The 24,857-nt window shown below is 40.7% G+C and overlaps 1 long non-coding RNA gene across 6 annotated transcripts in view; it reads right to left on the bottom strand.

Moving 5' to 3' along the window:
• LOC114016668 (uncharacterized) overlaps nucleotides 1-24,857 on the bottom strand; it is a 267,129-nt gene that overhangs the window by 48,953 nt on the left and 193,319 nt on the right. The gene's annotated exons all lie outside the window — the stretch shown is intronic.

Raw genomic sequence — 24,857 nt, forward strand, 5'->3', positions numbered from 1 at the left:
ATTTTTGTATATAGGGGGAAAAAATTAAAATAAAGACCTCGCAAGGTCGAGCTGATCTCTGCGTATTTATTACCACTGAAATATTTTATCAATATATTTCTTTGAGTTGCAGCTGCAGGGATCCGTCCTCCCCTCCCCCCGCGCCCCATCCCTAATCAGCCCAAACATCTGTTTCTTTGCATTTGGGGAGATCTGTAGTCGCAGGCAGACCTAAAAATCCAGACTTGGAGAGCGAGCGGGGCAAATCAGCTCTGAGGCGAAGGCAGCGTGCGATGGAGAGGCGAGGCTGAGCAGCCCCGGCCGTGCGGTGCAGGCGCCTATCTTTGTGTGTGGTGTTCTGCGACCCGCTGCCCACGCACACGCACACACAAAGGCGCACCCCGGTGCTACCGGCCACCGGGATTAGCCCACGGCATTTCCAAGCGGGCGGGCACGCGGCGGGGCCGTGCGCTCCCGCACCCTCCGCAGCGCGCAACTCCCGCGCAGCGCCGCTGTTGTGCGGCACCGCCTCCCGCAAAGTTGCGGAGCGCCTCGAGCCGGCCCCGCAGAGCAGGCTCCTGCTCCGGCCCCTCCGCAGCGCCGGGGCCGAGCCCGCGGAGCGCACCGGACAGCAGCGACCGGCAGCCAGCGTGCACCGAGGGTGCTGCGGGCTCCAGTGGAGTTCCCGTGCGTTGCGAACTTTTTGCTAAGTCATGAATAAATTAGCACCGCCGAAAGGGGAAACACATATTAGAAGGCAACGCCAAGCCCCACAGCTGGCTTTGTCTTGGAAATTGTTTCACAGGTCAGGAATTCTGCGCCCGAAAGTCTCCCCGGTACCCACTTTTGGATCTGGTTACGGCTGCGGCAACTCGAAGAGCCCCAAAGCAAAAGAAAGTGCTTAGACAATAGGGCTCTGCGGGAAAGTTGTTAGTCAGTGACTGTGTTTGTCTACCTTTCTATAGGAATTAATGCCACAGTTCTCTGTGCCTCTGTAGCCTGGACTGACAGTAATCCACCTCTGTGACTTCTGCCCTTTGTGTTTTCACAAAACTCGGCTCACTTGTAGCGCGACAACAGCACGGAATAATGACTTTAACCTTCAAACATTCTTTAATTAGCTTTTTCAGCAAACTAAAAGATGCTCAAATGAGCCCTTTGACAAAAACTGACCTGCGCCTTCAAATTCTACTTTCACTTTTGGGTCTAAGTCGTTATTGGTTCACAATTCGTCTGAAGTCATCTAATAAGGGATTATTTAGGAACTATTACCCACACGCCAATTAAAGCCTCTCCGATGAAATTCGGTAGACAAAGATAAGCATCAAAACGGAAAATTAAACTATTTGCACATGGCTTGTTTTTCAACAACCCATTTTCCATCTCAGGATAAACATCTTCCCGCCAGCTCGCTCTGCCGGAGCGGGGCGGGGAGGGTGCGGGGAGCCTCTCCCGGGCGGCTTGGGGCGGCCGCGTCCCGGTCCCCGTCCCGGTCCCTGTCCCGGTCCCTGTCGGAGCGCCCGGCCGCAGCGCTCCCGGCCGGCCCCGCACGCCTCCGCACCGGGGGGCCGTGCCTCCCGTGCCTCTAGGGGCCGGGGTGGCTTTTCTTTCCAGGCTGAACGCCGAGAGAAGGCTCGCAGGGAAAGTGATAGAGCTCACCTCCACGCACGTAGTTCAAGCAACCTGCTGTCATTTTGCCTTTACATACCGGGGGGGGGGGGGGGGGGGGGAAGTGGCATAAAAGATCCAAACGTGCCAAAGTTCCGGAAATCGTGCAAGAACTTTCCTGAACTGGGAAGACTCGGGAAGAAAGTACCGATTCTCCTGAAGAGGTATTTTATTTCTCTGAGCAGTGAAGGAAAGGTATTAGTAGAAATGCGCGTTTTGCTGCCTACGGTGGTTCTTTGGGTTATATGGGAACCAGTCTCTGAATAGTTTAATACCGACTTATCAAGGAAAGATGATCTTTTTTCTCTTTCCAGACAAAACATCCCGACGGCTCAAAAATTTTACGTGGTTCTTAACTGCTGTATAAAAATTTTGGAGTTTCCAGGCAAATTGCAGCAGCATCCTACGGCAAGCTGACAAAGAGATTCCAGGAATGCCACGCATCTAGGAGGGAACTACGAATCCCTCTCTTTAGCCTGAAGCACGAAATTGGCTTAAAGCTCATTTTGCAGATAACCAGAAACGAAATCATCAGTGCGTGGACCGGGTGGCTGCAACTTTCTAACGCTCAGCAGCAATATCTCAGACTTTCTGGAGGGGGTGGGTGGGGTGGTGGTGGAGAAAAGAAGAGTGTTGGAAGGGCTCTAAAAGAAACTCGCATCTCAACATGCATTTTTCGCCCTGGTCTGGGGAGGGCTGGGCTCCCACACGGGCATCGGTACCCTTAAGTCTCTGTGCCGAGACCGATCCCACGGGATGGGGAAATGAACGTCCTATATTTTGGCTTTCAGAATTCATTTTAGACTCGGAACAAAACCACCTGCACCCAGGTGCATAGATAAAATAACAGATCACTCCAAATCTGCGAAATATATCTGTATCTCTATGTTGCATATCCAAACAGAAACGATCAGCAAGGTGTCTGTCAGACGCGCTTTCCCGCAGAGGGGCTGAGCGCCAGGTGTCTGCCCCACAGCTGTGTCCAGGAAAAAAAGAATTTCTGGACTGTGGGGCTCCTGCCCAGGACAAACCACTGACCCTGCTTTAAAGGAGAGAGGAAGCGCCAGGCTGCTGCTGGCATTTCTCGCCCCCAGCCGATATTCCTGCCCTCGCTGCGTCCCCGCGGGCTCTAGCTGCTCCGCCACCACCTCTGCCCGGCTCTAGCCGCCCCCGGACCCGCTCCCCGCCGCCCCGAGTTAATCTTCCCGGAGGAGTTCGGGCTAACCCGCAACGGGACACGTCGCGCTCCGCACGCTGGCCTGCTGGCAGGGGTTAAGGTGTAACACCGGCGGGGCGCACCGAGCCGCCGCCTTGCCCCGGCCACGCGGGACCGGAGGCGGACGGGGACGCGCAGGGCGGCTCGGGCGGCCCCGCTGCGCCCCGGTGAGCCCCGCGGCCTGGCTCCGCCGCACCGCGCCCGGGGCTGCCGGGGGGGTCCGGCCCGGCCCGGCGGGCAGAGCGGTCCCGCAGCCCCCGCACCGCGCAGCCGGGAGAGGCTGCGGCTCCTACGTCCCTCTCCGCGGGGGCACGGGGCGGGCTCGCTCCCCGGCCGCCCCCCCGCTTTGCCTCTGGCGCTTTTTCCCGGGGGAAAGCGCCTCCCAAATGACCCTTTCCAGCAGTTCTCCCCTCGCGTTTCATTTTAACAGCGTTCGGGCTTTTCTAACCAAAAAGCTGCGCGTGAGAATCCCTGTGTGCCGCCGGCGTGCGGGCAGGGACAGAGCCCTCGGAAAGGGGGGACAGGCTCCCCACCACCCTGTGGCCTTGAAAAACGCTTGTGACACACCGAGAGCAGGGTTTTCTCGTTGCTCCCCCCACCCCTCCATGACACGATAGTAAAAAAACACAGTTTAACGTGAAGAATCTGTAGTTTACAAAAGCGGCCCTTGAGGAGCTGCAGGGCTGCACAGCGGGCAGGCCTTTCGCTGTATAGCAACGTACAGGAGAACTTTAGATGTGCTTCCTAAAACTGGAGATTTTTCAGCCGTCCAGTTTTGCTCATGGTTGCTATGGGAGAGCCGAGACCTGCTCATTTAGTACCTCAACATGTACTGCAATGTTTTTGCTATGGGTAGCTGCGGTGCTGAATATGCCGTTACTGAAAGGTGACCACATGGTATAGGATACATTTCTCCTGGGAAAAAGAGCAGAAAGGGTAGCACCAGTAATATTCTGTAAGTATTTTCTCTAGCACTTGACGCCTTCATATATTCAGTTCTTTAGATGGCAACTTTATTTGGAATGGGACTTTTTTTACACACTAAAGATGGATCTATCGAATAAACAAAACTTGTTTGCAATAACTATTCCATTCCTGTGTATGTTACATCTGCATCACAAATACGTACTGATTCTGAAAATGTTTTGGCAAATAACAACAGTGATTAAAATAAATAAATAGATGATGTGCACACAGTGTATATATACTTTACACTGTACCTCTCTTACCCATGCACATGCTATACATTGCACATATGATCATATACAATCTAGTGCCTGGTACATACATGGCATATAATACTGCACATTTATAGGAGTCGGAGACTCCCTTCACACATATTTCTGCACATGCACATGGAGTTTGCATGTGTTCTTACATCTTAAATGATGTGAGAAGCATAATTTTGAATGCTAAATTCTGAATATACTACCATGGAGTAAGATGACAATCCACAGCCTACATGCAGGTCATTTCTCAAAACTTAGGTTTTCATTACACGCTTATAGTTGCTGTTAACAGACTGGAACTGGCAGAGTGGCAGTTTCTTCATCATCTATCACTTAAGATATATGGTGAATTTGGGGAAGTTATTTTTTTTCTCTGTGGTTTCTGTACGGTTTCAAGTCTACCATCACCACCTCATTACTATAACACGTCTGATCCCCATAGCCTGCAGTGACTTAGTGACTTTGTGAGGTAAGTTAAATTTTTTTGGAAACAGCCAGATTTAGATAGACCCTGGCAATGTTCGCCTCCTGTTATTCTCATTTTTTCCCCAATATTTATTTTTACTCTAGCCATTACAAAACTCAAGATAACTATCAGTGTCCATATTGGGCCACAAAACATTCTCCTCAACACTTCTTCCTCTGAACAACATAGGCCCTGGGCAGGAATTCCTCTGCATTATCTGAAACCCTCCACCAATATCACAGAGTAGCAATTCCAAGGTTCCTGACAGGTCAAGAAATCCAGGTTATTTAAAAGAACATTAATAAATGAGAATATGCAGAAAAGAGGGATAGCTATTTGCAGCAGGAAAAGGGCAAACCCCTCAAACTGTAGCTGTCACTGAATTAAAAAGTATACAATGGATTAGATATCAACCACGTCTATCAAATCCAAGGCCCAGGAACCTAGGGGGAGGGAAGTGTGTAAGAGCAGATGCTTAGAAGGTAAACCACCCCAATTAACCTCATTATCTGTTACAAATTTGTACTATTAATATTCTGGGTTTTTCAAATCACTATTGTTGTTGTTGTTGTTGTTGAAGAGAAACTGTTGACTATAGCATATGCTTTGCTCTAGTCTCCCAAATCAGCATTAGCCTTCTTAAGGTCAGGGGAATGTATCTTAAAACTTTCATATATTTAAAAAATATGTATTGTTATTTTAATTGGCACTGTGGATAGTTTAATTTGTATCTGTATTAAATTAAACATATGGTGAACAGGGTATAATAGATTTTCTATAATTTAGCTGCCAATGTGGCAACAGAAGCCAGTTACTCTCACCAGCAGACTTGTCAGTGGTTTGTTTACTAGCTTATTTGAATTAAAATAAAGCTTCGCTTCTGCTGACTGCACATCATTATCTATGAGACCATAATCCTGCTAGCAAATCCTATATCTTCCAGAACTGGCTCTTTTGTTTGGGATTACTGAGAGCTTAGCCTATAACAAAGAGGAATAAGGCATCCCTCTCATCCTCGTAATTAAGTGTGGGGAGTAATTTAGAAACAAACCCAGAAAGATGTACAATTTGGAGTTCTGCTTCTATACAGGATTGGGGAACAGAAGAGGCCAAACACTGATTATGTTAGCACAATGTTTAAACTATTAAACTACTGTATAACAGGAATCCAGCTTTTAAAAAGAAATGGCAATGTTCAACAAAGTATTAAGTTGCTTTACACTAGACAGTTTTTGCTTATCTAAAGGTATGCTGGAAAATTTGGGTGGAGCTTGAAGACCCAAGACTATTTTCAGTCTCAGTTTTTCTACATGCACATGCTACATACATGCCACTTTTATAACATCTCAATTTTTAAATTAAAGAGCATAATTTAATAGATGAAACTTGATCTGTGTTATAAAGTATCTCTTAAATGATTTAACTATTTTTGAATGAGAATATTCTCTAGGAATAGGAATGTCTCTGGCAGTTGAACATGTTTGTTTAAGTGCTCTATTTTAATACCACCACCATTTACATTTTCCTTTGGGAAAGCAAGTAGTTTGAAGCTGTTAGCATTTCACAGCCACCTTAGAAATGACCATAGCATTCAGGAAGAGAATAAAGAATATTTTAATATAGGTATTCTGAGGTCAGTAAAATGTACATCAGCAATCTTTTGACTTTGTTGCTCTAGCTGTATTCATGTAATCCAATTCTCGCCACTCAAAATGAGGGTTATGTTATACACAAGTTGTAGAAATTAATAACTGGGTCACAAAAATAGAAGTCTCAGGAGTATACAGATACACAGTATCTATTTGCAGAGGGCTAATAAGGACAGGGGTTGATTTATAAAAGTCTTCGACATTAATTGTCACAGATGGGAATTCTGAGGACCTCTGTGAAACCAAACGAGGCCCTAGTGAATTATAAAGCAGGTCCTTAGACTTTAAAAACATTTAGGCAAAGTGACAGTTCAGAACATCTGTTAGCCTTCTGTCTGAGTATAAACTGGATGTCATGGAGTGCACAGCTGTAGGCATTTTCTGCCTCTTTTTTGCCAACATCTGTCACAGCATTACAGTAATATAGGTAATTATCAACACCTCATATAAACTGTTTGCTATTTTAATTTCTGAATAAGTAAAATTAGCATTATACTCTTCTGCAAAAAAAAAAAAAATCCAGAAGGGGAAGAATATATGTTCCCTTTTAAAGCTGAATGACAGAGCTGATCATTTCAGGAGAGCTGAAATTCAGAAAAAATCTCTACCACAAATAAGGTCCTTAGGATAACATAAAAGACTTAGGTGAGAACAAGTTTAAATATTCTCCCTTTCTCTCTCTGTCTCTTAAAAAAAGACATCTGAGTCTCATCTGTCATAAGCAAAGAAGATCAGTAGCAAGAAAAGATAGGAAACCGCTAATCATTTATGGTTTTTTCCATTCACAAGCAGCTGTCAAATGATGTATGTTTTACCACAGTAACAAAGCCAAGGGCTCATCAATACCAAGCAATTTTACTGTCAGTTGGTCATCCTTCTTCTCAACATCTGCAGTAAGAAAAAGAGATCACCTTGCAGTGATGCACAGCAGCTCGACCTCACTGGCTGATGATAAAGCGAGTGGGGTAATAACCTGCAGGACTTTCAGAAATAAAAGTATATTCTCAGGGTCCCCCAACAACTGAACAAAGAAGGGTACACAGGAAGAGCCACTCCAACAAAAGTTGGCCTTCAAGCCAACTTTTCAGGACCACATTGGGTCCTTTTACACACCAAGGGACAGAAACCACTGTGCAGTCCTGAAGATCATCTATCCAGTTGTGGACAGCACCGAGGTGATTTCACAAAGTGACCAGGTATTTTGGGTTCCTCAATTTTGGAGGCCTAGGTGATACACTTTATAAAAGCATGGTTTGCACAGGGCAGTGGCTTATCATTTTTGATAATAAGGCTCCTGTGAGGTGTTGCTAGCTGAAAACCAAAAATCATCAGCCACCTTTGGTAACAGTGGCCCACTTGGTGGTTGCCTTAATGAGAGTGATTTTGTTACTGCCCTACACAGTCTGTTAGAGCACGGGGTAAAGAATGGTAGAACAACAAAGCAATATGCTGTCAAACAGCAGCAGTGGAGACCATATCAGTCTGAACTTGCAAGTATGAGCCTGGTGACAGAAAATAATCATGTGGCAATGAGTTTTACGGTATTACATAGAAGCGACAATCACCCCCAGCTCATAGTTATTTTGCTTTGACCACAAAAAGAATAGCACCTCTGCTAGAAGTTAATGTTCCAACATGGAAAACCTGAAAAAGTGCCATTAGGTCTTTTTATAAAGGAGGCATATAGAACAAAGTGGTCACTAATATGCTATTTTTAGTGCCTGAACTACAGTCCAGAAGATAATACCCAATTACTTGATATAGTGCTGTATATACTGTCTGAACAACAATAGTGGACTGAGAAGCAAGAGAAAGCACCAGAATATGGTTTTGAAGTCATTCAGATTTCATGTATTTTATTTTCTTCTAAAAATAAAGGCTTTGAAAAGAGGTGCAGTGTTGCCCAGGTTGAAGGAGGGGGGCCAGAGAAGAGCTGAAAGGGAGATGAGAGCAGATGGAGGTTGAGAAAGAAGAGAGAGAGATGCTGACTACAGGAAAAGATAGCTAGGGCACAGATAGCCAGAAATCTAGAGAAAAGAAAGAGAAAATGCATCTGAGGTGCACAGTCAAAGAAAGGCATCCACGTAGCTGTAAGCCTGTCATATATGTATGTACCTGTAAGAAAGACCATGTTCAGGCCAATTTATACAGTTGGGGACAACACAGGATTTTACTTATCCCACTGTCTCCCCTAGTTTCCACTCTGCTGGACTGTGAACTGTGGTGGCTGAGTTGCAGATGTGTATTTTTTTCATAGCCCCAGCTAGCAATGCAGTAATTTTACTGATGCCATAGAGGGTAACTGCGCCAGTACAGTTTGAGACTGATCCAGCAGTTTCAGAAGGAGAGGCACAGAAACCTTACTGTCTTGCTTTCTTATTTTCCCCTTCTCTGTTTCTTACTGCCTCTTCAGCCTTTATTACATGCCCCCTCCTATTTTTCTCCTCATGAACAGTCAAGATTAGCTGAAATTGTGGACCTACTCCATGCAGTCTGAGGTCCACCACTCTAACAAAGACGATTTGGTGAGAAGGACCGTTCCTACTGTGGTCCTAAGCCACTTGTGAGATGTTTGTAGGTTGTGACTATTTCTTTCAAGAGCTCCATCCCTCCACCAATTACCACTCTGGCTTTTCTTGCCTACTGCAACTCTGTATCCAGGTGGATGCTAAGCAGATTTTAGCAAATTACAAGCTGCAGGATAAATATTTTCCTCCTACTTTTGGTTTCAATGCTAAGGTTCTTAAACATTTATTTTAACTCTTGCAAATAAAACTGTCTTACATATTCCCATCACCCTACTACCTAAATGCATTGTTCAAATGCCAAAGAGTATGTGAGCTATTGCAGATCACATAATAGATGCCTACACAATCACTATACTAGTAATATTTATTGTTGAAACAGACTGTTTTGTAAAGAGCTCTGAGATACCTAGGCCATAAAAAGTGTGATATAAAACAAAATGCTATTCAGTTCAATAGATGTCTGATAAGAAAAGAACCCTAAAATTTGAATAGTTTCTCCTCCCCTTAATCAGCCCTAACAATGGTACCCCAGTCTCAGTGCTCCTGCACGCAGCAATATCTGTCTTTTAAAGAGAGGAATGGGAACGTGCCGCTAACAGAGAACGCTCATTGGTAGAACATTGTTAGGTGTTTTATAATTGATAGTTTTCAGCATCGGCACAAAGGTAAGGACTTTAGCCTTGAATACTACCCACTAACAATATACCCACATACAGAAAACTAGTGCTAAATGTATTTATTAAAATAAATGCTTTAAAATAGTCTGCTTTTCATACAAAGTAATTATCTTACACTATGTGTAAAAGGTACTTTTGTAATCAATGGTATACAACCAGCTTCAGATAGAACCACACGCACCCCCTATTACACACGGTGATGCTCATCAGACTGCATGGCACTGAATCATTTCATTATGTTCTGTAGCTTAATTCTTCAATTCCTGTAGCTTCAGTTGGAATTCATCCAGATCAGCCCTGTTTTCTAAGATGAAATCAAAATACTTCAAGGCCACAACCACCAAATAATACTATCACCTCTAAACAGAGAATAAGGTATTTCATACTTTTTAGAGGCTCATAGTTCCTGTTCTAATTGTGCCAGGGCAACAGGGATTTTTTTTTCTCCTTTTCTTCTCACTTTTTTTTTTGTTGGCACTTCTAGCCTATTAATTACCAAAGGACAAGAGAAATATGTTGTGAGTATGGGTGAATTCTGTAGCAGTCAAAATAGAAAGTAGCAGCCAGCCGGAGAATTTTAAATGCTTTAAATTTTCACAAGTCCTGCCTAAGAAGCTAATCACTAATAAGCTAATGCACTTATTTTTTTATATATTGGATAAATCAGCACAGTCAAGAGATAAAAGAAAATAAAAAGCAAAAAAAAAAAAAGAATAGTAACAGGTCATGATTTTTCCACTGAACCAGACAAAAATAGTAGAATTAGGTAAGTAATCATCAGGGTAAAATGTTTTAATTACTAAAAATGGTTAGTTTCATTTGGTTATCTGTAGAATCCTATAATCTCTTTTAATTAATTCATTTGCAAGTATTTGGATGACCATCAATTTATTCATAAAAATGTTTGAGAGTTGCAGGCTATGCAAATTCTGTTGCTAATTAGTTAATGGGTACATTCACCCTGTCAGTGGCTGATGATCAGATACTTGTGCTTATAATTCTTACACATACAAACATTTTTTCATACAATACACCTGAATGTCTCTGTACTTGCACAGAGTGGACAGCACTGATCTTGAGCGGCTTTTTCCCCTGAGGATCAGTGTTTCCATGGCGAGTCCTGTGGGGATCTATCTTGTCTTTTCTTCTCCACAGTAGGCATTTAGGGATAATAAAATAGTTAGTGGAAGTATGTTCTACACTATTTACAATGAGCTGATGATAGTCAACATGACAGTCCAGACCCACAAATGTGCTGGGAAATCAAAGAGCCTTAGGGTCCTCAATACGTCCATCCATAGGAGCCTCATTTCTCAAGTATCTGATTTATTCTTTTAAATGTTACATCTTGTAGGAACAGGGACACAGAACAAAGTTAAATGACCAGAGATCCCTGGATAAGATAGAAATGATGCTGGCTGATCATCAGCAGTGATACGACTTCTCTCTCTTTGATTTTATCCATCATTTGTAATGCACATGCACAACATGGGGCTGATGTTGGCCCTCGCTGCTATTAGGCGCATAGTGACAGTGTCCAGGACACTTTTTACCACCCAGAGAAGCAAAAAAGAAATGCACTGTTAATTCTGTTTTTTTAAAGTAATTGAGATTACCTTAAAAACCCATCACAGTGCTACTCAGGTAGTGACCAAAGCTAAATTAGAAAGCCAGAATTCTGTAGAAGACTAATTTAGCCTCAGTATTATAAGATCCTAGGATCCTGTCTAGCCTAATGTTTATAAATAGTTCCAGAGGAAATAATCACTTTCGTGAACATTGGTAACTGCTATACTGGAGCCTTGGTGAGTCAATTCATATTGTTCATACCGCTCCTCCAGTCCCAAATGCTTGAAATTTGTCTTATTGTGTCCTTTTTCTACTTTTACTCATGCTAATAATCTAATCTCACATACTAAATATTGTAATATCATTTAGGATGTTACAATTATGGAAAAAAATTATAATTCAAGTGAAAAGTCCTTTGCAACATACATCTCATTCTATTGCCATTAAAATGTTCAATTTCAGAAGACCTAGTGTAATTTTCTTTTCCTTACACTCATTTCACACACACACACACCCCCCCCTTCATTATATTTCCATTACATCTCTGGAAAAAAGTGTACTTCAGTGGATGATAACTGAGACTATACTGTTTGATAGATGAAGTAGCTATTCTACATTTCAGAATGACTAAATCAAGTCCTACCAAGAAAGTAAAAGTTTTACATTTCTTTCTTAATCAGGATACTTGTTGCAGCCTAACTCAAGTTACTTTTCTCAAAGGAAAATAAGAAAGAACATTTATTTGATTCTAAACATTCTGTATCATTAAAAAGCCAAATTACAAACACAATGATACATGCACACACATAGCAGATTGGAAAAAGTCAGCCACTTAAATGGTCAGATTGCACAAGCCCTGATTTGAGCTAAATTGCGCTTCCTTCCCACTATAAAATAGCACAGAAATGGGAGTGCTTTACTGGGGAGAGTGAGTAACAATTTATTTTCAATATCTATAAGCCAGGTTAGCAGTTTCTGGACTGTAACCAGACTTTTCAAGTACCTTCCACAGAATTCAGAAAAAGCTAAGAACATCACAGGATTTAGCATGTGTGATTGCAGGTTCACACAGAATGCTTACAAGACCTGATTACATGAAATCTGAATTCATAATGGTTGCAATACAGCCGCATCTAGCCCTGTATCCTCCTGCAGCAGTAAATGTCAGTGGAAGTATAAAAAGTAGTGCCAGGACAGAGCGAGTACAAAGTGTTATTTCCCTGCCATATTCACCCCATGCCCAGCAGCTTGAAGTTCAGGAACTTTCTGAGTCTCAGATAGTTTTTAATAGGATTTTCATAATTTTTTCTTCCCTTTATTTGCCCCCCCCCCCCTTTTTTTTTTTTCCTAATCATGTTACCGAAATTCTGTGGCAATGAATTTCACATGTGAATGATGGGCAACATGAAAAACCACTTCTCTGGGGTTTTTTATGCATTGCTTAGTCATTTTTTTTGCTGCCCTGATTCCTTGCTCTGGCTGTTGCTGATTCAGCTTAGGAGGTTACTGCCACCACCTTTTCTTAGCTACTTCCCATCTGAAATTTCAATTTCAACACAACCACACATATGCTCAGTCTACGAACAGCTTCTGTTAAAATTATCTGGTTTATCTTGAACATGTTTACAAGTAATTTTTCTTTGGTTGGGTTTTGTGTTTTTTTGTTTTGTTTTGTTTGGTTGTTTTAAACGGAATCACATTGACAGAACACATACAGTTATGCTAGTAAGTGTGAAGATGCCACAAGTGTTGATGGAGAAGGAAAAGAAGGGACAAGTAACAAGGCTAAGAAGGGACAAGTAACAAGGCTAAGAAGAGCCTGGTAACTTTTCACCCAGATCAGCAGCATATTCCTAGCATGAAGAGCCACACATTCACATGCACATTCTCCTGACTGTAGGAGTCACAGAGTCACTGTCATTGTGCCTGTATGTCTGCCACGCCCACAAGTAGAAATTTGCACGGAAACCCTCAGGGAGGGAAAGAAGAGTCTGTGGGTGGTTCTCTGCAGCTTGCTGGCTGGAAAGAGCATGAAAAACCTGGCCACCACTTGGCAGGAAGGGTAAGATGTGGCCATTACTCCACAGACTGTCTTTAGTCCTTTCTTACAAGTAAATGGAAACAGCTCAACTGTCCTGGCCTCTGCTTTTGCTCTGAAAGAGAAGGCTCTGACTTACCTGCCTTTATTTTTATTTTTTTTCAATAGGAGGATTTTATTTGCAAAATTAGCTTCACAGGGTGCAGTTACTTGCTAGCCAAAAATGGCAAAAAAATTTAGTTTACTTGCTATTGGAAAGGAATGTTTTTTCTGCCTGTAATAAACAAGGATATAGAAATACGCAATGGAATCCTCGGTGTCTGTCTGCAGTTATGTTGTAGGCAACCGTATCATCCAGCTGCTCTTTCTTCCTGTTTTTTCTATTAAAGGTTTAAGCAGAGGAACTTCAAAATTTATTTTAGCTGTTAGATAAAACAGTTTCCACTGGACTTGACAGAGAATGTAATGTTCCCATCAGTGGACTGAATGGCCTTATTTCTGAGAACATCACTGAAAGCTCTTTGCCTAGGGCATAGGGTATTGCAGAAGCTGCTGTGCAAATTCTCAGATCCTTGTTCCAAGTTACTCAAAGCTTGCGGAACCTTTGGGTATATCATATTATCCATCTTTGGTTCATCATCTATTCAAACCTTTGGGAACAGAGGAGGAGAATGGCTTACATTTCTGGGTAAGGGAGTGTCTGGCTTGGATTTCACTTTTATTTGTGGCTGGTTGTTCATTTCTTTATTTGGGTTTTGAGATGAGGAGATATTATAGAATTTATACTTTGTCAGTAAATAAGTATTTTATAAAGCTTGGGATAGACATTTGACACTGAACACCCTCCCCCCCGCCCCCCCGCCAAACTTGTATATGGTTGGAATGGCAAAAGCAGTTACTGATATAGCAACATTTTCTCAAATTTTTCCTCAGAAAGTACTTTGTATTTTTCCTCTTACTATTATGTTTCAGGCTGTGAGTTGGTCTTCCTCCTGCCAACACCTCCTGGAACATAAAGGATTCTGAAACAAGACGATCTGTCAGTTGAAAACAATAGTAGGACACTTTTTACATTTTTTGAATACAGTGTTAGCCATGGCAACCTTGAGACATTTGGACAATATAAGTCAAATTAAGCAAAGGGGTGAACTCAAATCTAAAGCATTAGTTAAATAAATTCCTGTGAGATTACTTTTATTTGGAATGAACCGGCTTTGTCCGTATCCCTGCCTCATTGAGTTAGTTACTTTTTCTAATAAATCTTGTTCTTGTTAAGTTTATTGCTGTTCAGATCATGTCATGGAAATATTCCCCCTAAAGGAGAATTCTCCTCTCTCTGAGAAAACATCCTGAAGGAAAAAAAGTGCACGGAGCATACTCTTCACTTGCTGGTCATGTTTGTACTGACTGGTATGGACAACTGTGTGTCTACATTGGTCTTGCTCTGAACCAGTCAGATAAAACCATTTCTCATCCAGAACACATGTTTGCATGGCATTTACCATTAAGCTATTAAGTCTACAGAGCAGCAGGGTGTATCATCTGCAGACCAGCACCACAGTAGCACATCTTGTGGTTCAGAGCTTCCCTGACTGTACCTGACACAATACCTTGATTTTTTGACTGGCAAAATATAAGGAGCCTGCAACAGAAAGGGATGAAGTTGTAAAGGTGCTTTCTTGCTATATGTTACTTACCATTTAATTTTGATTGCTTTCACCAGCTAGCATTGCTAACTTACTCAGTTGTGCATATTCAGCAGTGATTTAGTTGATACTCTACTGGTATAAACTACAGAAAACTAGAGGAGTTGGCACTGTGAAGATTCCCTTTCTGCACAAGGAGTGCAGGGCAGTGCAGGGAGCAGACTGAAAACTCATTTATCCCTCCTCCAGTACCAGGCAGCAGAAATTAAAAGAAATGAGAAGAGCTGACTGAGTCACTATAATCCAGTGACAGCTGCTTCCCAGGGAAGAAGTTTGGAGTCCTACTGCCTTGCAGAACTGAAGGGCAGCTATACAGCTCCTGTCTCCTTTTCTCAATCCCATGTCAAGTCAGAAGCCAACCAGCAGTCTGTTCAGCCAAGGGATCAGGTTTGGTGTTGCATTATTTTTTCTAGGCTGCCTGTTCCCAGAGTTCTATACTCAAATCAGTAAAAGTGATACTGTTAACACCACTGTTTTGGTTTTTTTTTTGGAGAGAGATTCAGATGTTGCCAAGATAGTATTTTTATGACCAACTGTCAGATTGTAAGCTTATCCAAACCAAAATGAAAAATTATTCATACTTAATACGTGAGATTTGAAACAAACTTCTATCTTTGTCATAAAGCTCCCAATTAAGGTAAACAATTGTTTCATTAAAAAGGTTTGTTTTTCTTAGTTTAGAAGCACCAGCAGGAATTTAATGAGAACAAAATACAGCTGTACATTTATGTCCCATATTTATTTTTGATCTTTGATACAAACACAGTGTATGTTTGAGAATAATTAGAATATTTTTTCATAGTATGGCTTTCCAATAATTTAAAAGAAACTTTGCTATATAGAACATATTTCAAACTTCTGCCAGTTCTATTTGTTTATACTATCCTTGTTATTAAAATAAATTATTCTTTCATTTGAAATGGTGCTATTGACTGAGATCCTCATAAATCTTCACATAACAATAGACTAATCCTTGGGAAGATTGCCTTCTGTATGGTCCAGTTTTTTTCTTCTCATAGCAGTCTCCGTGAGGTGTGAGATTATTAATTCCCAACATTTTCCTAGAGCTTCAAGGGACTTTCTTTTTAAGTTATCCTGTGCTCAGATGATTCAGAAACATGGACGTGAGGACTAAGAATTTTCATCTGATTTTTTGGGCTAGCTTGTATTCAGTATAGCATTCAGAGAACAGGTCTAAGGTCATCAGTAACCAATACTGCTGAGGGAACATTTACACTGTTTTCCTCACACTCATGCTTGAACATGCTGCATTGCAGTACAACTGAGAGGCAATGAAGCCATACTTAAGCAACAGCAGACCATTATTGTACCCAACTGAAGATGGCAGAAAGCATTATTCACAAACACATTTTCACTAAATAATCTTGAATTGCAGATTATTCACCCAGCACAGTCTAACAGCCATGCTACTCACTGCAATCACACACCCTTCTCCGCAAGACAGGTGGAGAGACAGTATCTCTGTCATAAATCCAGACACAATTCAGCACTGTAACAGGTCTCTTAGTCTAGAAGCGCTACAGAATGCTGAGCAAAAAAACAGTGTTTAAAAATGCCATATATTAAATTAAGAACATTTTGCAGTCATTTCATAGCTGCAGAGTCCAGCTTTCTTAAGTGTAAGTCACAGTGTTCTTTAAGCAGAAATAATTTGGTTTAGTTTTTAAATGTAACATTCCAAAATATTCCCAAGAACCCCTAATCTCATGTAGACACATGTACAGTTTACTAATGAAATCAATAAGCAATATGCATGAAGTACGAATCATAAAACCTCTGAGTGAAATGGTGTTTGTCTGTCATTACTAACTGGATTACGTCATGTGTCAACATTACAGAACACCTCACTTTGGTTACAACTACCATTTGCCATTAATGTACAAACCAGTTACTCTGCCCCAGACAGGAATGGTGCACCTCAGCGAAATAACTGGGGAAGCTGTTTAATACTAGAGGGTGATCAAACTGGATTTCTTCCTGGAAACCACTTTGCAATGCAATGAGCCTTCTGCATAGAGCCCTGACGGAGGTGGGAGAGGAGGACTGCTCCCTGAGCACACCCCAAGGCTCTCCTTGGGAGCGAGTGAGCCTCAGAAGTGGGGGACTGGTTTTCACCCCATCCAAACAGAACTGGGAAGGCGCTGGATACACCCATGGAGAGAGGTCACGTATGGATAGGTCTGCCTTTATTCAGCTTCTAACTAGTGTTCTGTAAAAAGGACAACTAGAACATTTCTGTGCTAAGACAGTGTTTCTTGATTCACTCTCACATCACCCGCAAGGCATTTAACCAAAGACAGAGGTCCCTAATAAAGTACCTTCATTAGCTTGGTGCATTTGCTGTGCTAATGCAGACTAACTGCTGCCAGGATCAGCTTGTGTGAGGCTGCATCTGTGTCCTCAGAGAACTACTGTACCCTTCTGCATCTACTACAAACCAAGGGCCTGACCTGCTTAGAGAAGGGAGGGACTGGAGCAATTTGCAATGAGTTTTGCAAATCTCACCAGCTAGTACATATTCAACTATCTACTTAATTGCTTCCAGCTGTAATTCTGTTCTATTTCAGTTGGCAACATATACTCCTTTTGAGTTTATTGTGAAATACAATGCAATTCCTTTCCTTCCTTCATCAAATCTATGCTTCTTTGAACTCACCCATGAATTGTTTGGTCTATATAGCCAATTCATATGACCATAAGCACTATACAGCCAAATGTGATAATAAAGTCCCATACGTGGAGACTACTCCAAGTTGTGTACATGTCCAAGTAACAAGGCAGGCACACAGTGGAGGGAGATGAGCACCTACAAAAGTGCTTTAGTAATTTCCTGAGGTGTTCAGATTCTTCAACTTTGAGTTACAGTCATATTTTTCAGAGTACTTTAATTTGGCTGTATTTATTTTAGTTAGATTAAAACAATAAAGTGACCAGTTATTAAACCACTTCACAGTCACTGCAATGCAAAGCAATGTATCAGTTTGGTGAATTACAGGAATGATTGCAGGTGATTATCAGCTAAATCTTGAAAAGATCATAAGCCTTTGACCATGCACTGTGCCTTTTATACAGGGGTCTCAAATGATTTAAAACCCATGATGGCTACATCTTAAAATTTAACAAACTTCAGCACCAAGAGGTGCCACCTGCTCACAAGGACACAGTAAATCATGCCGAAATTAGGCATCTCTCAGCCTTCCCAGATTTCTAACTGGCAATTTGTATCAACACTTGATCTACACACGTCTCAGTGTGAGCGCTCAACATACGTGCCACCTGAGCTGAGGAAGAGCAAGGGAAAGCACTGGCTCTGATGGGAAATAAATTGGACCCTGCAGGCTGCAGGCACAAGAAACCTGCCAGATCCGGAGTCTTGCTTTTTCCTGAGCCATTTCTTTCCTCACGGGAAAGAAAAGGGACCGGCAGTGACAGGGGAATAACAGCCTCTCTGCTAGACTACATTCAACCAACACTGCCAACAAAGAGGAAAAGGTTCCTAGTTTTCTGTTTGTGATTACACTGTTTTGTCATTGCTGTCAGGATGTGCCTATGCAATATGTGCCTCTCTGATGTCTCGTGCCTGTTATGTTTCATTTTTAGCTGAGTGGGATGTACAGTAATTAGCCACTCATTCTCCTTGTCTATTCTCTGTGTTTTGTTTCGCTTCCTTCACTTACAGGATTTTGGCAAGCCTTTGGCCTTATTGGCAACTCTTTCCCTTCTCCCCCATCTGAACCTCCTCTGTCAATTTTCTTCTCACTGCTTGGGAGATGGCAGTTTATATATTTGTACACACAAGTGAATATGCTAATATGCTCCAAATATGGACTGTGCAATCAAATTATCATGAGTTTGGTGGAATGCTTTTCTGGATTATTTCCTCCAAAAATATAACATTCCAACTGCAAACAATTTACAGCCAACAAAATATTGTTTGAATCAAACATATGTGGTGAAGTTGTGGGTTTTTAATTCAAGATGGAAATTTTTTGTTCCTTTTTTTTTTCCTTTTATTCTTGCCCTTTTTTTCTTTTTTCTTTTCTCCTTTTCATTATGAATTGTTGCCTTTGGGTGGATTTTTGCTTTGAGAGTGCAAGTTGCTCTCATTGACATTACTGGGACTTACATGAGAATAAAGAGTGGAAAATGAATAGCTTTCAGGGGCTTCAGGTTGATGGAACAATTTCATCTCTTCTTAGTTAATGCTGTACAGCACTCCATGAGTTTTTATCTCGTATCTGAAGTTTTACAGCTGTAAGGACCAATTCAAAGACCCTCTTTTGAGTTCTTTACCTTTGCAAGATTCAATGGCAAATTAGCAATAGTAAAGGACACAGAATCAGGTCCACAAACAGCTTAGAACAGCTATTTAATTTTTTTTGGTTAAGATTTAGTTTTTTTAATAATTTCTAGCTTTCTCAAATATATATTGTTTTTCATATTTAATAAATGGAGCTTTAAAATTCTGCATGTGCTAAATGAAGAAACAACTCTTTCAATACTGCAAGAAAATTCCTAATATAAAACTTCAGAGATGTATGAAAAACCCAGACCAGTCAATAATTTTCCTCCTGTTTTAAAAAGAATAATTAACTTTAGGTATGGAAATTAAGCAAGGGTCTTCTCTCCTAGATTCCTTTTCTCAAAATTATTGGTTTGGAAATACACTGTAATATCAGAACCTACTTTTGGTTGTTTTACGTTCATGTGGCTGCAAGTTCAGTTGCATCAGTTCAGCTGGTTCAGATGAAAAGCAATATATAAAATATATATATATATGAATATATAATAATATTTATTTTTTTTCCCCAACCAGATCTGGGACCACTAAGATGCTGAAATGCTGACTGGCAGTACCTTGCTTGTGTCTTACAAATAAAGCAAATGTATATACATTTGCAAAATATCAAACTTGGGTTTCATTGCTCTATTGACATATACTCAAATTAGGATACAAAGAGGAAATGAAAACTGAAAAACTTGTCTCACACACTAAGTGATAGAAACTGTTTTAGCCATGTTATCTCAGCTCACAAGAGAAGAGTAGGACATAGGATTAATCAGTAGAAATCCTGCCACTCGAGACACCCAGAGCAAGGACCCTGTCCTGTGTCCCAGTGACATGTGAGATCCAGTGAGCAGGGCCCAGCTGTGGGTGACTAGTACCTGCCTGGAGAGCAGCGATGGCACAAGATACTACAGAGCTGCAAGTGTCTAGACCAGCAATTACTCTCATTACAAATGAAATCCCACCACCCTAGCATGAAGATGTGAAGTAATACCACACACCTATAATAGCTAAAATTTAGTTTGATGCAGTTTAAGAAAACAGTAATTGACCTTAGTAACCTCTCTTTGTAGCAAGCTATTAGAGAGATTCTACAACTTGGCACCTCAGCTGTAGACTCCTGCTAAGTCAGCGGAATCACACAGCTGTACAACAGCTATAGCTGTACAGTACAGCACACACATAGCTATCTTGCAACAGCACTGTGCTGAACATTCCACTCTGGGACATGTGTCAAGCTAACAAGAAGTACCACATGCATCATTTTCTGTAGCTTGACTTCATTTATTCCTTAAGATGCAGGAGAGGCTGTCTGGATACTCTAGCGTTTTGAACTGCTGGTCCTTAGGGCCCTATGAAGCAGCTCTTACATTTCTCACTAATCTCTTTTTTCCCCCCTAGTACTATACATTTAAAAAGAGATGCCATATGGCACTTAAACAGACAAATCATATGGTGTTTTGCCCTTTCTTTCTAATTCTGTTGGCTTTACATTTCTCAAGTTGCATTCCCATTTGATGAACAAAGTCCTTAACCTCTTGAGTGGTCCTGGACGTCCACTAGACACAGACCAACATGACACTTGTGCTGACTTCTAATATATACTGGATGTCAACAATGTTACTGTCATTCACTTCAGTGCTTGATTTGCATCTAAGCATACTATCAGGGACTCTTACCTTAGCACCAAAGAGTAAACTGAAAATATAGCACAGCTGCTACCAAGGGACAAAAGAGCATTTCCTTCAGTGGCATCCAGTTCTCAGACAGCCAGCAGTCAGAAGTCATGGTGTTAAATGGCTAAAACTATGTAAGTAGAATTGCACTCTAGAACACAGAGCGCACTTTTCATTGATGACACCCTAACTGCATGCATTTTGCTTTCAAAAGGAAATAAGTAACCCCTGTTTCTGTAAGCCTTTTTTTATTGTCTGAGCAACAGAGCCACACTGGTTTTATGAAAGTTAAAGTTCCTTTTCATATGACTAATTTATGTTTCATAAAAACGAGGGATCAGAACCACTAGGTAGTACAGCAGATTGTGTTAGGATATAGAGAGGCATCTCCTTTTATTGGGAATTTCACATATGATCAGACATCCTTCATGGCCTCTCATCACATGAGACAGTACAAAATTAAAGGAAAAGGTTGAATTCACAATGTTGGGGTTTTTTTAAACTCCTTACTGTACAAAACAAGCCCATCATATACCTTGAGAATGAAAATAGCGTTACTGTCCTGTCCACTTAATACTTAGCATTGCAAAATGCCATATAAAAGCATGACACCCCTGTGCCTGTGTATATTTATCTATGGAAACAAGACAGAAGAATACATACACAAGCATCACTTCCATAGCAAAATAATAGTAAATGCTCATCTGTAGAAGCGACTGGACACAAAAGCAATTGCAAGTATTTATGTAGTACAAACATGGAGGTGAAGTTAAAACATCTTTGAAAATCTGACCCATATTATTGGCAGTAATAAGTAAATCCTCCCTCTAAAGATAAAAGAGAAAGTATCCTCATTATTTAGTCAGACCTTCACACCATGAAGACCCAAACACAGAGGGGTTATCAAAATGCCCTTAGAATAATAAAATCAAGCACTGACAGAGCAAGAGGCAAAGTTTTAAAGTGGAGGCCCCCTGACAAGGCTTTGCTTTACTCTTAGAGGCTGGCTGGTCTGATTACCACATCTGAATGCTAGCAGAGATACAATGCTGGGTATTCGTTAGTGGAAACTGCTGTCCTAACAAGAACATTACTGGAATTATGTTGATTAACACCAGCTGAGGATGTCCTGCAATTTTTAAATACAGCAAAAAGAGACTTATAAAATTGAAAAGTAGGGTTCTGAATTGCAGATGGCTGAAGCTGGAAGTTTGTGAGGGTGCCTATAACCCACGGACTGCGTGCCGCCTACCCTCCATGTGTTTAAGGCTGTAAGCAGGCAGACCAGCTGAAGAGTCTCAGCCACCCTGCAGTTTTAGCCTCATGTGCATCACATGCCAGTAGATCAGGGTAGAGGTGAGGAACAAGGAGCAGTGCTGATTACATGAAAGCATTCCCCTGAAATTTAAGATGTATTTTCTCTCCTTCCTTTAAATACATTTTCAGCATCCCTCTTTGCAGAAGTGACCAGAAGTCCTTCAGTACAGGACCCCCACACCGTATGCTTTTCCCCTGACTGTGTTACAGGCAATACTGATAAGTGCAGACTAGGTCATGACTTTAAAAGTGCAGGCAGGGTTTCACTGGCACTGGTGGCTGGATGGATGTGAAGCTAGAAGAATCCATTTTTAAAGTAACTATAAATGTTTCTTTATGGACTACAGCAGCTACTGTCTGATCACAAATGACTCTGGAGACTGGTATTTAAAAACGTGATTGCCTCAAACATATATCATTAGTTATACACTGTTCACAAGTATGATGAAGGCAAACTAACATTTGCGAGTCTTACTTAGCTTTTTAAAGTTACAAATACCTTTGCTTTCCCCGAGAAAATATTAGCCTTCCTCAGGTTTATTAGGGAATGTTATCAGTCTTGTCACACTAGCTTGTAACCTAAAATCTAGCAAACTATTTACAGTTAATTACCTCATATTTGATAACTAACACAGAGATTTTCAAAGGCAGCCAAATTTTCCATGTTTCATATTTAGACATTTGAATAAATGTTTGGTTTATTTCCACCCCCCCCCGTAAGAAGTCATACGTTACTTGAAATGAGACCATTGATTCACATATCTAATATCTAAATGAAGACTTAGGTGTCCTTCATCTGAGAGTCATAGTCTTTATGGCATGCATTCAAATTGATCTAAAATGATTCATTCATGATACATACAGAGGCCCCAAAGTGTTTTTTGGTGCTGGCAGAGGTGTTTCAGATTTCATCTGGCATCATCTGGTATTCAGACAGTACCCAGAATGTCTTTTAAAAATGTTTATAACTCTCCATGTTCACTTGCTCTTGGTACACACTTAAAAAAAATATACAAAATAAATTTAATCAAATTACCGTTAAAATAATAATTTGAAGATAAACCAACAAATATTTAATGCCAGGAGGTTTTTAATTACTACTGCTGGTTTTGTTCATACATACCAAATTAAAACGGGGCCAGGGGATTCCCAGACACAAACATTAAGGAGTATGTCAGTAGCATTTCTGTATTTACATGTTCATCCCAATTTTCAGAAGCTGCACTTCTTAAGTTTTTCCTTGCTTACCACGGAGTTCAGTTCAAGCTCTGTTAAATCTATAAAAATCAATACTGAGTATATGTATTATGTGACAGTTCCATCTAAAAGTATCTGGTATAGAATATGGGCCAGATACAATAGAGCAGCCAAGCACATGTAATTTACCCAACAAATCTAAAGCACTTCTACATTGATTTTTGCAGTTTTGTAGCCCCTAGTCACAGAGCGGAGGAAAAATGGCTTACTCATAGAGTGCGCTAGTACTTGGGGCTACATCATGTTTATCTTAGAGCCTCTGATTTGAGTTGTCTTTTTGTTTACCTTTGTTGATGGATTTTTTAGGTCATTTAATGTGGTTCTCCATTCTGAAATGTTTCTATGGCAAGAAAATAAAAAGGATTTTCTAAATTGTTCTGATCTGTTGATTAATTTTCCCAAACTTACAGTGTGCAGAGTGATGGAATATTGCAACATTTTAACAGTTCCTAAATGCAATTATCTTAAGTGAGTATGTAGAGAAAATTGTATATAAGTAAGGGGGCAAGCTTTCAACAATGTATTGATGTACATCACACAATAACTAGTATAAAGGGATACCAAAACCATATTTGAGAATACAATTACAATTTCAAAGCACATTTTTGAAATGACATGCATACGTACTTACATAGCATAAAATATCTATGTATATGTACTATAATTATGTATTTAAAATGTTTCCAAATCCTAAAAGGAAAATACTTACATATATATATCTTCATACTTATTCAGAAATAATAAATGGGCAGATTTCTCAACATATATTAAAATAATATTCTATTAATCAGTATTTGTTATATTAGCCAATGTAATTTCAAAAAAATTTACATTCAGTCATAGATTCTATCACTATTTGAACCTAAGCGGCAGGCTATAATATTAACGTCCAGATTAAAAACCTGAAACTCCAACTTAATACCTCCCCCCCCTCAGATTTAAACATGTTGCATGTCTAGAGCTTTTTTCTATTTTATTTACTCATAAGTATCATTAATACCAAAGATCAACAACCTTTGGTGCCATGTATGTCACTCTCTCTCTTCAAGTCTTTAGTAGTTGCATGCTTATCTATTTCAGTCAAATGTATTTCTTATCGAAAAAAAAAGAGTGAGCAACCTGACAATACAGTGTTATCGAATTTCTTCAGCTGAGACCCACATGTCATTCAGCATTCAGACATGCTTGTGCTTGATTGATGGATGGGTTTGTGACAAATAAAACTAGGATCAAGAGCTTTGCACCTTTTCCCCCATCAGGAACCAGAGTAAAGCATAACTCTATAACAATGGTGGGATTAGGGATGCATTAGCTCTCCATCGACCAAAACCACCCATTCCCATCAATACTTTGCACTTAATAACCTGAAGCTATGATAAGAAAACAAAAGAAGGAGAAAGGGACAGGAGAAAACAAATCAATAGAAGAAGAGAATGTCTGAAAGATGCACTGTCCAAATGAAGAAAAATTTTTGCTGAATTGCTAGGATAATGCCCCTTGACAAGAGAACAATGTACTGTCAAGGTTTATCAGTGAGAAGGCCTATTGGCACAACATTAAGCACAGGTTTGGC

Source organism: Falco cherrug, chromosome 11 (assembly GCF_023634085.1).
Source record: "Falco cherrug isolate bFalChe1 chromosome 11, bFalChe1.pri, whole genome shotgun sequence".
Classification (NCBI taxonomy): domain Eukaryota; kingdom Metazoa; phylum Chordata; class Aves; order Falconiformes; family Falconidae; genus Falco; species Falco cherrug.